General features: G+C 34.3%; 1 protein-coding gene across 3 annotated transcripts in view; it reads right to left on the minus strand.

Annotated features, from left to right (window-relative positions):
- kairos overlaps positions 1–13,619 on the minus strand; it is a 190,765-nt gene that overhangs the window by 68,802 nt on the left and 108,344 nt on the right. The gene's annotated exons all lie outside the window — the stretch shown is intronic.

The following is a 13,619-nucleotide window of genomic DNA, read 5'->3' on the forward strand; positions in this document are numbered from 1 at the left end:
TTGTCACACAAACAAAAACTGCATATCACACTGCGAATTATTGAAGTTGGAAGTTGGGGCACTGGAACACAAACTTTGGAAACTTTTCTCCTTAAAAAACTGGAACAGGTAGAACTGAACACAATGGCAAAATGTGGTTATCTTTCAAAATCTCACTTAAACTGCAACTACACATTCTGTTACTATTAACTGCCACAAAACTACTTATTTTCCATAACAAAGAAACAATAAAAAAACATTTACGAATCTGAAGCAAATTTGGACTAACACGGACACCAACTGCCTTTGACAGTGGTTCCTGCGAGAGTGTCGTGATTCTTAAAAATCATTCTCTTCCTAACTTAGTATAAACAAAACATATAAACGAGAATATTTCTGTCTATTTGCAATGCGCAAAATATCTAAGAAGCGGCTTCGATCAAAAGAAATACCGAGGAAAAACGCATCTGTGAAATATAAATAAACTGTAAAATGGTTTATTATCGACTCGTCAACGCTAAGAGGAATTGAAAGATTAATTTTCGATATTTTCACTTGTACGAAAGGAAAGAGAAATACACTGAAATTACTCTTCGGTGTTTTAATACATATACGAGGAGATTTCAATATATATCAAGGAATTTTAAAGTGCTACATACTAGACCCGAGATAGACAAAACTGTCCACTATCTGATATTCCTGTAACATGTTAGTCAGTTGAATAGTGTGGAATCTGTCGACCACCATTATTTTTATCTTAGCTTTATTGATTTTCAAACCAACTTTATTGCTTTCGTACTCAACACTTCGCAGGAGATTAAACATTTCTTACTCATTTGCTGCTATAAGTGTAGTATCATCAGCAAATCTTAAATTGGAGATTTTCCTACCAGCCACTATTACTCTACCGGCCCATTCATCTAAAGCCATCCTCATGACATGTTCACCATATAAATGTTGAATAAGTCAGGTGACAACATGCATCCTTCTCGGTCTTGAATTGGTTTGACAACTTCTGATCTAGTCGTACTGTTGCTATATTGGACTGGTATAGATTTTTAATAAGTATCACCAGATCTCAGACAGACTAGGTCTCTTTTCTTCAACTCTACCCTCGACTATCAGTTTTGCCATCGTATCTGTTCTTTTAGCAATGTGTCCTTCTTCTTCTTCAGGTTCCTTCTCCTATCGAAGGTTGGAAATCATCATCGCTATTTTAATTTTATTGGCCGCGCATCTGAATAATTATAATGAGCTGCAACCGAACCACTCTCTCAAATTTCTTAGCCAGGATATTTTGCGTCGTCCTGGGTTTCTCTTCCCTTGTATCTTTCCTTGTATAATTAATCTAAGTAATGCGTACTTCTCGCCCCTCATTATATGAGCCAGATATTGAATCTTTCTAATTTTAACAGTTTTTATGACTTTACATTCTTTCTTCATTCTTTGTAACACCTCTATATTAGTTACTTTTTCAGTCCACGATTTTCTGTGCATTCTCCTGTAGCACCACATCTCAAAGGAGTTTAATTTTTTGATTTCAGACTGTTTTATTGTCCACGCTTCCATGCCGTATAGTAAAGTAGAAAAAACGTAACAACGTAGCATTCTTGTTCGGATCTCTAGATTCAGGTTACGGTTGCAAAGTAAGCTCTTCAATTTTATGAACGTGTTTCTTGCCATTTCTATTCTAGATCTGATTTAGGTTAGCCACGTTTCTAAATATTTATATGTTGTTTCTCTTTCGATCGTTGTTTTATTTTTGATCAGGTTATCTACATTTTGTGGTTTTTTTGAGAATATCATTGATTTCGTTTTCTTGAGATTCATTTGCAGTCCGTACCTTTCACATGCATTGTATACATGTTGTATTATGTACTGTAGATCTTCTATGTCACTTGCAAATATGACCGTATCGTCCGCATATCTAATATTATTAATGCTATTTCCGTTGACCAAAATACCTTCCACAATATCCAATAAAGCTTCTTGAAATATGACTTCACTGTAGACGTTGAATAAGAGTGGTGAAAATATGCACCCTTGTCGAACTCCTCTAAGTATACTTACTTCCTCTGTCAGTTCTCCTTCGACCCTTATTCTTGCTTTCTGATTTTGATACAGATTCGATATAATTTGTAGCTCTCTACTATCTATGTTTTTGGTTTTAAGAATACTTAAAAGCTTTTCATGTTGAACTCTGTCGTGAAAAAGATTTTTTAAAGTCTATGAAGCAAGCATATGTCCTGATTCATATCCAGACATCGTTGTGTCAGAACATTGACTCCGAATAATGCTTCTCTAGTTCCTAGACCCTTTCTAAAACCCATCTGTGAATCACTTATTTCTTGTTCTAATTTCATGTGGATTCTGTTATGTATGATTTTAAGGAAGGTTTTCAATGCGTGGCTTATTAATGCAATTGACCGAAAGTTATTGCAATCTTTAGCATTTGTGATTGAGCAATGTGTCCAAAATACTGCAAATATCTCTGTTGTATTTGTTTAAGCATGTTCCTCGATCTCTCTGCATATTTGAGAGATGTAATGAGCTTTGTCTTTGCGGCACTTTTTTCTGATTTCTTTCGGTAACGCTCTGTACTCATCGCTTGTTCCAAATCTAGTTTTATGTTCTTTTCTGCGTTGAATCACAATCCACGTATTATCGGATATCCACGGCTTACGGCCCGTGAAAACCGCTGCCTCACAGTCTTTTGCAGCCTCGATTACCTTATCTTTGAGATAGATCCAATTACTCCTAGGATCACTATCTACTTGGTCTAACGAAAGAGCTTCTTCTAGGTTTTGTTGGAAGTCATTGATTTTGGATGGATTTAGAGACATGACTTTTCTTAGAGGTCTTCTTTTGGGGACTTTAAAACGAAGTCGAACGTTCAATACGAGTTGATGATCGCTTCCACAATCTGCACCAGGATGTTTTACAGTTGATGGCCGACGGCTTCCATCTTAGTCTTATTAGGATGTAGTCTATTTGATTTCTTGTTCGTCCATCTGGGCTGCGCCATGTGAATAATCTCCGTGGAATATGGAGGCACTCTTAAATTTCACGGACTCTAAAAATGAGGGATTAACTGCTTAATATTCCCAATCTTCTTAATCTTCTTTCTTCACTGGTTTTACAACTCGGGGTGAGTCTTCGGGCTTCAACATCATCCTTTCATCTTTTTCTCGGTCGGCCTACTCATCTTCTACCATCTGGTCTTTCAAAAAACACTGTCTTTAACACTCTGTCATCCTCTGATTGTACTACGTAACCTGCCCATCTTATTCGGTTTGCCTTGATATGTCTAACTATGTTTTCAGTTCCATACAGAGTCACCAATTCAGCATTGCGGCGTCTTCTCCAATCCCCTGTGAATTTATCTCTTTGAGGGCCAAATATTATTCTGAGAACCTTTCTTTCAAATACTAGAAGCTTATTGATTTCCCGCTGGTTGAGAGTCCCTGTTTCAGTGCCATATGTAATAATTGGGCAAATAATCGACTTGTACAGTGTTAATTTAGATTTTCTTTTTAGCAGCTTCGATCTTAATAATGTTGTAAGAATGATAATGCTCTATTTCCCGCAGCTATGTTTTCTCCTCGAGCTGTGAAAACACATCTCTCACGTCTCTTGTAGAATGCGTGACTGCATCTGTATCATCATCAAAGGCCAGCAACAGTTTTGATCCTTGATCAGCAAATCCTCCTGTCAGCTCAGACGATATTTTACTTATTGCATATTCTAAAGCAAAATTGAACAGCAACGGTGACAAGGGGTCCCCCTGCTTAAGTCCTGAATTATATTTAATATTCCCAATAGTGAGCAGAATTGTGGTTAAATTAAAACCTGTTATATTAAAACGTAGAAATAAAATAAAACTAACAACAGAAAATGAACTCGTAACGGCATATTACCAAAGAGTACAGTTAATGTAGTTCTCATACATATAACTTATTTTTGAGTTGTACAAGAGTACAACAACAATACAATAAAGTGTGTAAGTATTCATCTAGTCACGTGTTGCTTTCCTGCTGTTCTAGTTTCACTTCTATTGTAATTCCGGCTTCGTCCCAATTACAAAGCCGTTCAACAGCTAGCAGTAATTAGTTCACACGTTCTGTCATGTAACTCAAAAGCTATTAAGCGTTGGCGTCGTTTGCATAACCAATAAAGGAATGACGAATGTTGTTCTCAAGTTATATATTTATCTTGGGCGTAAGTCTAATGTTTGATTAGGAGAATAATGCAGCTTTTACTCGCTATGGAAGTTGACTTCCAATGTTGGAATCATTTCTATCTACGTCACATCCATCGGCATTAATATGGATCTATACAGAACCGGATTCTAGATTTTGTAGCTCTATTTTATGAAATTTTAGGTTACATATTATGAAAACGTAGCTTTTAATGTTAACTTGTGGTGAAGAGGAATGATCGGAAACAAGACTGAGCCCTGGTTAGCATACTTAATATATAGAAGGCACAGATAGTCAGACTAAACACTATATATATATATATATATATTATATACAATGAGACTGAGACCTAGAAAAATATTACAGGAAATGGTATCCCTGTTAAGATAGGAAAAATGCCCTTACTCTCAGAATTCAATATTTTTAATTTTTGTTACCTTCTATGTGGTTATAAAATAAGGCTCAGAGCAATTTTAGCCCGTCCCCCCTCCCCCCATCCCCCATCAACAAAAACTTGTCTATTTTTATGGACTCATAGGTTAAGTTAACATAACCTAAAATGCATTTTTTTTTCTAAAAAAGCGTATAATTTTTTTTTTAGGTGGTTGCATGTTCATTTTTTTTTATTTCGTGTATTTAATGAAAAATTATGTCTCTGATTTTTTCAGATTTTTACGTATGGTGAGCCATCTTCAAAAATCCGAAAGTCTGTTTTTTAGGAGTTTTGGGGGATTCTCTCCATGTCATATACTTCAAAACAGATCAAATCAAGGTTTTTTATAGGATATACATATTTTAAATTAAATGACGCCTTTAGGATATTCAAAAATTGGGCGAAACTTCTTTAAACCCCCCCACCAAAAATCATGTTTCATGGTTTTTAAGGGTTTTGGCGGGGTAATAATTTTGGAGATCTACACAACCTGAATCAAATTTCTCATCTTTTTACTTTTTATGTGATTAAAAAATAAGACTTGTCACTCACAACTACATGTAATAAAACTGTCTGACATACTGCTTTAATAGAAAATTTTAATATCTTCATTGACAGATTACTTTTTTTTTAAAAAGTATTTCTATTACTTTCTTCAACTTTCAAATCAAAATCTAACACTCTAAAATGCCAATTTTGGTTAAAATTTCATTTATCAGTGAGTCCACGTTGGAATTTCCACCAGCAAGATTTTTATCACATAATGCCTATGAGAGTCCAACGTGGCATCACGCCTTGATTTCTATTCCAGTTGATAACGTGTCGGCAAATCTAACAAGCGAAGGCGCTGTCGCCGTGGCTTGTGTTTTCTTGTCAATACCTAGATTAGAGCAGTACAATGCAGTTGTACAAAAAAGAGTAACAAAAACTTGAAAAATATTGGCAAGAAATTCTGTCAGATGAAGAATCGGATGAGTCTGCAACTACTTCGGACGAGCACCAACCAACTGATTCTAGTGACAGTGAAAATGAATCGAGTACTCCGGAACAGAATAAAAAAAGAAAACGTGTGGCCGGAAATACCAAGTCGTTGGGACAAGGTGTATCGGCGTCCACCAGTAAAGAAAAAGAATATACGAATTTCGAAAAACATGTTGATGCTGCTATAGAATCTGTCATTGTCCAACATTCTGAAGTCTCCGAACATAAAATTTTAGAAGAACCAATAATATCCAATGCAATGAATGAAGCTATTGTTTGTGGGTCGGTCAATATCGAAAATTTACAGAAATTTACATTTGAGGACTATAATTCTGCAGGTTTTCATACAAATTATACGAAAATTTATACAACAAATCGTGCTTTCAATTCTACGAATTTTTTTTTTAAATTTGTTGACCAAAGAAACAGATCGTTAGGTCCTCCAGTGTCAGAAAAGAACTCAGAAAAAAAGCGCACGTATTACGCGTGGCACCATTTTCTTCCATCTTCTCATTCTGGTCGTACTAGTCAAAGAATGATCTATATGTGAATAATATGAAAAAGTAATATCAAGGAATCGCTACCAGTTATTGTGGAAAACGCTAAAATTCAGTAACAACAGATGACCGTTTGCAGAAGATCGTTTCCTTGGTTAGCAGATTGAAGGATAAATTCAAGGCTGCCATAGTTACAAAGGAAAACGTGTGCATTGGCGAATTATTCCCTTTTTAAGGGCGACTAAAATTCAAGCAGTATATTGTCAACAAAAGCCACAAATTTGAAATAAAATTATTTAAACTTTGTCTGAAAGGTGGTTATACCTACGATTTTAAAGTATATTGTGGAAAAGAACATGCTGAAGGTAGCACCGTACCAACAAATGTAGTAATTAAACTTATGGATGGACTGCTTGACAAAGAACGAACACTTGCGATTAATAACTACTACAGTTCTGTGACACTCGCACATGAACACCTACACCGAAAAACTTATATGATTGGTACGCTACTTGCAAACCGCAAATATAATCCCAAAAACGCCACTTTAAAAAAATTAAAAGTAGGCGAACATGTACATAGCTGAACAAAGTAAATCGGGCATCGTTGTTCAGAAGTGGAGGGACAAGCGAGATGTGCTGATAATTAGTACCAAATTCGTTGACGAAATGGTGACAATGCAGAAAGCACGCGGTGATGTTGTAAAGCCGAAGAATATCATCGAATACAATAAATATAAAAGTTTCATTGATATACTGTGTGAGTGCTGTGCGATTTCTCTGTTTATAGCCAATAGGAAAATTTGTGTTATTAGTGTTTATCGTTCGCCATCAGGAGAAGTTTAGAGTTTTCTGTGTAAATTACATAATATATTGGAGCTATGCAGTAAGTCATATCATGATATTTATATTTGTGGGGATCTAAACATTGATTATCTTGTCATGTCTTATAATAAGCAATCTTTTATTGAGTTTTTAGTTAGTTATAATCTGAGAGTCACATCTGAGGCTCCTACAAGAGTTTTCGTAGATAAAGTAGGTAAAACATCATCTACAAAATTGGATTACATATTGACAAATATCGAACCACATCTTTATAAATCAAATGTGTTCGAGGATCACTTCAGTGACCATAAAGTATTTTCACTTAGTGTAAATTTGCAAGCCAATAAAGTATCGAAAAAAGATAAAAAACCCATCAGTTACAGGGATATGTCAGATGAAAATATGCGGATGTTTAAAGCAGGGATTTCTTCTACAGTTTTTGATGAAGTTTATTCACAATTGAATACTGAATATGCCACAAATTCATTTGTTAGCATTTTAGATTACAATCTAAATTTATATTGTCCAATAAAAACACGGTATAAAGCACACAAAACAAATAAGGCTACATGGGTAACAAATGAGGTAAGACACGCTAGTGAAAAACTAAAAAATCTACACTGGATAGCAAAAAATATAGGGAGTCTCGAGTCTCAAGATACCTATAAACAGGCAAAAAAAGAATATAATTCTCTATTAATAAATACTAAAAAAAACTTTCATAGTGACTTAATTAATCAATCTTACAATATACCAAAAACAATTTGGAATTTAGTAAACAGTGAAACTGGTAGGCAAAAGAACAGGTCTGATATTATTCTACATTATGATAATAAAATTATTACCAAGTCTTGTGATATTGCTAATTCGTTTGCCTCATATTTTGCTACAATTACAGAATACAATCTTCAAACTCATTTTGGCACATCGTTACCTTCTTCTTGTACTACCTCAAAAATGTGTAACAAAACATTTTTCTTTTTACCCGTAACTCCAATTGAAATAAAAAATACAATCGATCAACTAAAAAATAAGCCTAGTACTGGTATTCACTAGCACAGCACTTATAAATGCCTATGTCGCGTATCAAAGCATTGCCACTGAAAGCATGACGATTACCAAATTCAAGGTAATTCGGGACCTATTAGGAGATTTTATTGTCACACCAGTCATTATGATGGCATAAAATGGTTGACAAATATATTTAACAATATATATGATACAGGCATAATTCCCCAAAAATGGTTAGTGTCAACTTTTATAAATCTTCTAAAAAAACTCAATGCGAGAAAGTGCGAAGACTATAGAATTATAAGCCTTATAAGCCATTTACTTAAAACATTTTTAAAGGTCATTCACAAAAGAATATACAGTGTGGCGCACCGAAAACGAAACAGAGGCATTTACTGGCAGATGATTCCTTTTTTGAAAAAACGCTCGGACCCGTCGATTTTGTTTTCGAGGGGGACACAAAATTGGCATAAAATCACTTTAACATTTGCAGCCCCTTAAGCGGTGGTGGCATCATCCCTAAAATTTGAAATGAAAAGGGGGGTCGAATGATACATTATTTGAAAAGTCTTTCAACTCCCTTTATAATGATGTAAAATTCATGTATTCAATTCAGTAGTTTTGGAGATTTATTGATTTAAACTTTAAAGTAGACTTTAATAGGTACATCAAATTAGTTTGTACTTCTTTCAGAAGAAATTTGAGTAAAAGCATTTTTTTGATAAGTAAATGCTTTTATTTACTACGCCCATGGTTTATTAATAATAAAAATAGCAATTGAAGTGTCCTTTGTGACAAAAAAATTTGTTTCTTGAAGAAAGATAAGTAGAGAATGCCACGTACTTATTTTAAATAGGAAATAGTACATTAGTTTGCGATTGATTTGACCAATCTTTGTTGTTAAAATATCATTTATTGCTTTATACATAAATTAACCATGGTATATTCCACGGCAAAAAGGGTTGAAATTATTGAAATATTTTTCGGAAATAATCAGTGCGCTAATAGAACAGCACAAATTTTTAATGAGCGACATGAGAACAATAATGTGCACCGAAAATATGTTCTAGAACTTGTAGCTAAATTTCAGGAAACTGGATCAGTCGCCAATAAAAAACGTAATATTGAAAATCCTATAAGGAACGAAGCAACAGAAGTGGGGGTTTTAGAGCAAGTTATTGTAGATCCTACATTAGGTACCTTAAGTACACGAAGTGCAAACTTCGTGTGGTGTTAGTCGACGTACTTTCCAATGGATTCTAAAGGCCCATAATTTTCATCCGTATAAAATTCACCTTGTACAAGAACTTAATGAAGACGATTTTGATAAGCGATTAGAATTTTGTAAAGTTATGAGTGAACGAATTACAAACGATGAACAATTTTTATTTAACATTTGCTTTTCCGACGAATGTTCCTTTTTTTTAAATGGCGAAGTAAATCGTCATAATTGTCGATATTGGTCGGACTTTAATCGAAGAATTTACCATGAGGTACACACACAGCAGCCACAAAAATTAAATGTTTGGGCTGACATTTTTGGCAATCATTTGGTTAGTCCTTTTTTCTTACCTGGAAATTTGACTGGTGAAATGTATTTGGAATTACTGCAAAATGCCATAGATCCTGCGCTAACAGATATAATTGAAAATCAGAATGATGGTCAATACGTTGAGAATATGTTGATGTTCCAACAGGATGGTGCCCCACCACATTACGCATTAAGAGTTCGGCATTATTTAGATCAGACCTTTCCAGGTCAATGGATTGGTAGAAGAGGTGCCGTTGAATGGCCCCCAAGATCGAAAGATTTATCACCTTTGGATTTCTTTTTGTGGGGTTACTTAAAAAGCAAAATCTATGCTACTCAGCCAACATCCTTAGAAGATTTACGACAAAGAATTGTGAATGAGTGCCATCAAATTACTCCTCAAATATTGCAAAATGTCCGGCAACGTTTTCAGCAAAATCTTTATTATTGCATGGAAAGTAATGGTGGTCATCTTCAACATTTACTCGGCTGACAGGTCAGTTCATTCTTTATTTTTTAACAACTTTGCTGCTATGTATTAATCTCCTCTTACGATGATGTATTTAAACTTTAAATCAATAAATCTCCAAAACTACTGAATTGAACTACATGAATTTTACATCATTGTAAAGGGAGTTGAAAGACCTTTTAAATGATGGATCATTCGACCCCCCTTTCCATTTAAGATTTTAGGGATGGTGCCACCCCCACTTAGGGGGCTGCAAATGTTAATGTGATTTTATGCCAATTTTGTTTCCCCCTCGATAACAAAATCGACGGGTCCAAGCATTTTATTTTAAAAGGAATTATCTGCCAGTAAATGCATCTGTTTCGTTTTCGGTGCGCCACCCTGTATACAAAATGTGAGGAACAACTAACAAGAACACAATTCGGATTTCGTGATGCTCTGGTAACACGGGAGGCCCTTTTTGCTGTACAGGTGCTATTTCAGAGATGCAGGGATGTGAATTGTGACATATACGTATGCTTTTTAGATTACCAGAAGGCATTTGACAGAGTAAAACATGACAAATTAATGACTCTAATGCAAGAAATTGGAATTGACAACAAAGATCTTAGAATTATCAGAAACATTTACTACAATCAAACGGCCAAAATCAAAATAGAAGACCAGTTAACTGATAAAATTGCAATAGAACGTGAAGTACGACAGGGCTGTATTTTGTTTCCATTGTTGTTCAATATTTATTCTAAATGGGTATTTAAGGAAGCTTTAGACGGTTGTGCGAAAGGAATACTAATAAACGGTGAATGGTTGAATAACATTAGATATGCAGATGGCACTATAGTTTTTGCCGATAATCTGAATGACTTACAGATATTAACAAATCGCATAACAGAAGTCAGCAACAGATACGGACTAGCTCTTAACATAAAGAAAACCAAATTTATGACAATTAGTAAAAAACCAATACTAAACGTTCAACTTAAAATCAACCAACAGAATATCGAAAGAGTCGAGCAATATACATATCTAGGCACCAATTTAAATAGCCAATGGGTCCACTCAACAGAAATTAAACAGCGAATAATAAAAGCAAAAGCAGCATTTGTTAGAATGAGAACCATTTTCAACAGTCGAGACATATCATTAAAAACAAAATGCCGTCTATTGAACTGCTACATATTCACAGTTCTGCTCTACGGAATGGAAGCGTGGACACTGACTTTTTCATCTATGAATCGGCTCGAAGCTATCGAAATGTGGTGTTATAGGCGCATCTCACGTATATCCTGGGTTGACAGAGTTACTAATGTGGAGGTCCTGCGTAGAATGGGGAAAGAATGTGAAATTCTCATGATCGTCAAAACTAAAAAGTTGGAATATCTAGGACATTTAATGAGAAATCAAAAACGTTACGGCCTTCTCCAGCTGATTCTCCAAGGGAAGGTAAATGGTAAGAGAGGACCGGGAAGAAGACGCATTTCCTGGCTTCAAAATTTACGAAAGTGGTATAACACGACTACCACTGAACTGTTCCGCGCTGCAATAAACAAAGTAAAGATATCCGTGATGATCGCCAACATCCGGAACGGATAGGCACGTTAAGAAAAAGAAGAAGTCATTATGAAAAATAGTCACAAACTCAGCGATGTTGGTCGTGCAGGCAGAAGACGATGGACAACGTGTTACGCAAAAATGATAGACGAGGAAGGAAGACAAGTAGCACAAAGGAAAGCAACCAACACCTCGTTGACATGTGATGGCTGTAAAAAATTCTATTGTCTTGGCTGTTTTTTTGTCATACATTCCGTGGCAAAAAATTTAATTAGTACTTTTGTAGCGTTATAACTGCTACATTGCCTGCTTTCTTTCTTATGTTAATATATTTCGTTAATTCTATTCTCCAATTTCCATATCTTTTGTCATAATTCATATTCTTCTATATCCTCCATTGTATCTCTTATTTTTCTATATATTTTCTCAGATATAGATTGTATCAGAATTATGTCGTTACTTAATTGATTCACTATTCTCTTTTTCATTTTTACTGGTATTTGGTATAAAAACCAGTTGGCGTCCAAATCTATCTTCTTTATATATATATATATATATATATATATATATATATATATATATATATATATATATTTCAGTATCTACCTTTCCTATTTTCTTAATAATCACCATTTTTATCTTTTACTCAAGTTTCTAAAGAATGAATTTTATTTTCATCTCTATTTCTGTTACTTTGGAACGAGAGGTGCCATCTTTATTCTCTGTTTAGTTTAATGCTAGTGACAAAGACTCCTTTTTGTTGACATTTCCCCCTTCCCGTTCGATACAAAAGTCGATATAATGGCTTTTATTTCTAAAAATGTCGATTTTCTTCATGACTTTTGTAGAAGTATAACCAATTGTTGTGTCGTCTCCTGAATTAGGAGGTAAGAGTTTAATATATTTTATCGGTTTCCTGATTCTACCTGTTGTATAAAAATCTTTTATAATTTTAACTTTGAAAATTCTCATTATTTATGATTATCGTATGTAAGTAGGTACATATTTTTGTGGATATTTCTTGTGTTTTTTTTATTTCTTATAATAAAAAATTAGCGATAAGAAATATATAGTTTCTTTAATATACATAGTATGTAAAAGTTTTACGAATATTTTTACAGTTTTAAATATTGACTTTAAATCCTTAATAATATCTTTTGATTTTAATAATAATTAACTTTTGACAAACTACCATTTCTATATAGAAATGTTTCTAAATTCTAAATTATCTAACTTTTCAATAAATATATCTTGTCATTTTTACCGAATCCGCTTTGTAATTAATATTATAATATTTCAGTAGTAAAAAGTAATTACCATTTGCTTAAAAAGATTATATATCCTTACTTTTACTTATTTGCTACATAAATAAGAATTGTTTCTCGACTTGCTTGGGTGAATAATGATAAAATTTTGTTAAATTTGATTGGTCACCTATTCATCCCCCAAGCAAGGTCTCTCATTTTGGTTTCACCATTTTCTGAAGCAAGGTGTGTTTTTCTTCATTTTAGTCAACCTCCGGGATACATTTCTCAGGTGCGGGTCAATTTATATTAACATCCAGAAGACCAACCGGCCTGAGAATGGCACTATCATTCCAATAGGAGAGTTGACTCCAGGGCAAGAAAATCCACAACTAACGACATGGCTTGCTAACAATCATAGCAGAAAAGACCAGGATAAAACCTAGGATTTGGTGACAAGCATTTTTTCTTACTATAATGTAACACTGTAGCAAGAATTCAAATAATTTTTATTTAAATTCAATATAATATTTAAACATGTATTTTCCTGCCCTTTTTGTTTAACATTTTAATAAACATGTGTTAATTTAACTGTGTATTGTTTCTTCTTTTTACTTGTTTGCGTGTGTTGCTCCAGAGTAGGCCATATTCACGTCCTGAGTGAGCTAGCCAGGGAGTGTTTCGTATAACGTCTAATGTAGCAATTTTGCAATTGATACATTAGGGGTTATGACATTAAAAATTGATCCCAACGGGAAACGATTTGTCGCTCTAACGTTGTTAGTGATGTTAGTCAGGTTGTAGCAGCAAACTAAGGTTGGCGGTTACAAGTTGACAACAGCAGCTCAACGTTGGGATGTTACAAATTGAGCCTCGAAGGGTTACAAATTGGCACCCAAT

The sequence above is a fragment of the Diabrotica undecimpunctata genome, chromosome 6 (genome assembly GCF_040954645.1).
Source record: "Diabrotica undecimpunctata isolate CICGRU chromosome 6, icDiaUnde3, whole genome shotgun sequence".
Taxonomy (NCBI): Eukaryota; Metazoa; Arthropoda; class Insecta; order Coleoptera; family Chrysomelidae; genus Diabrotica; species Diabrotica undecimpunctata.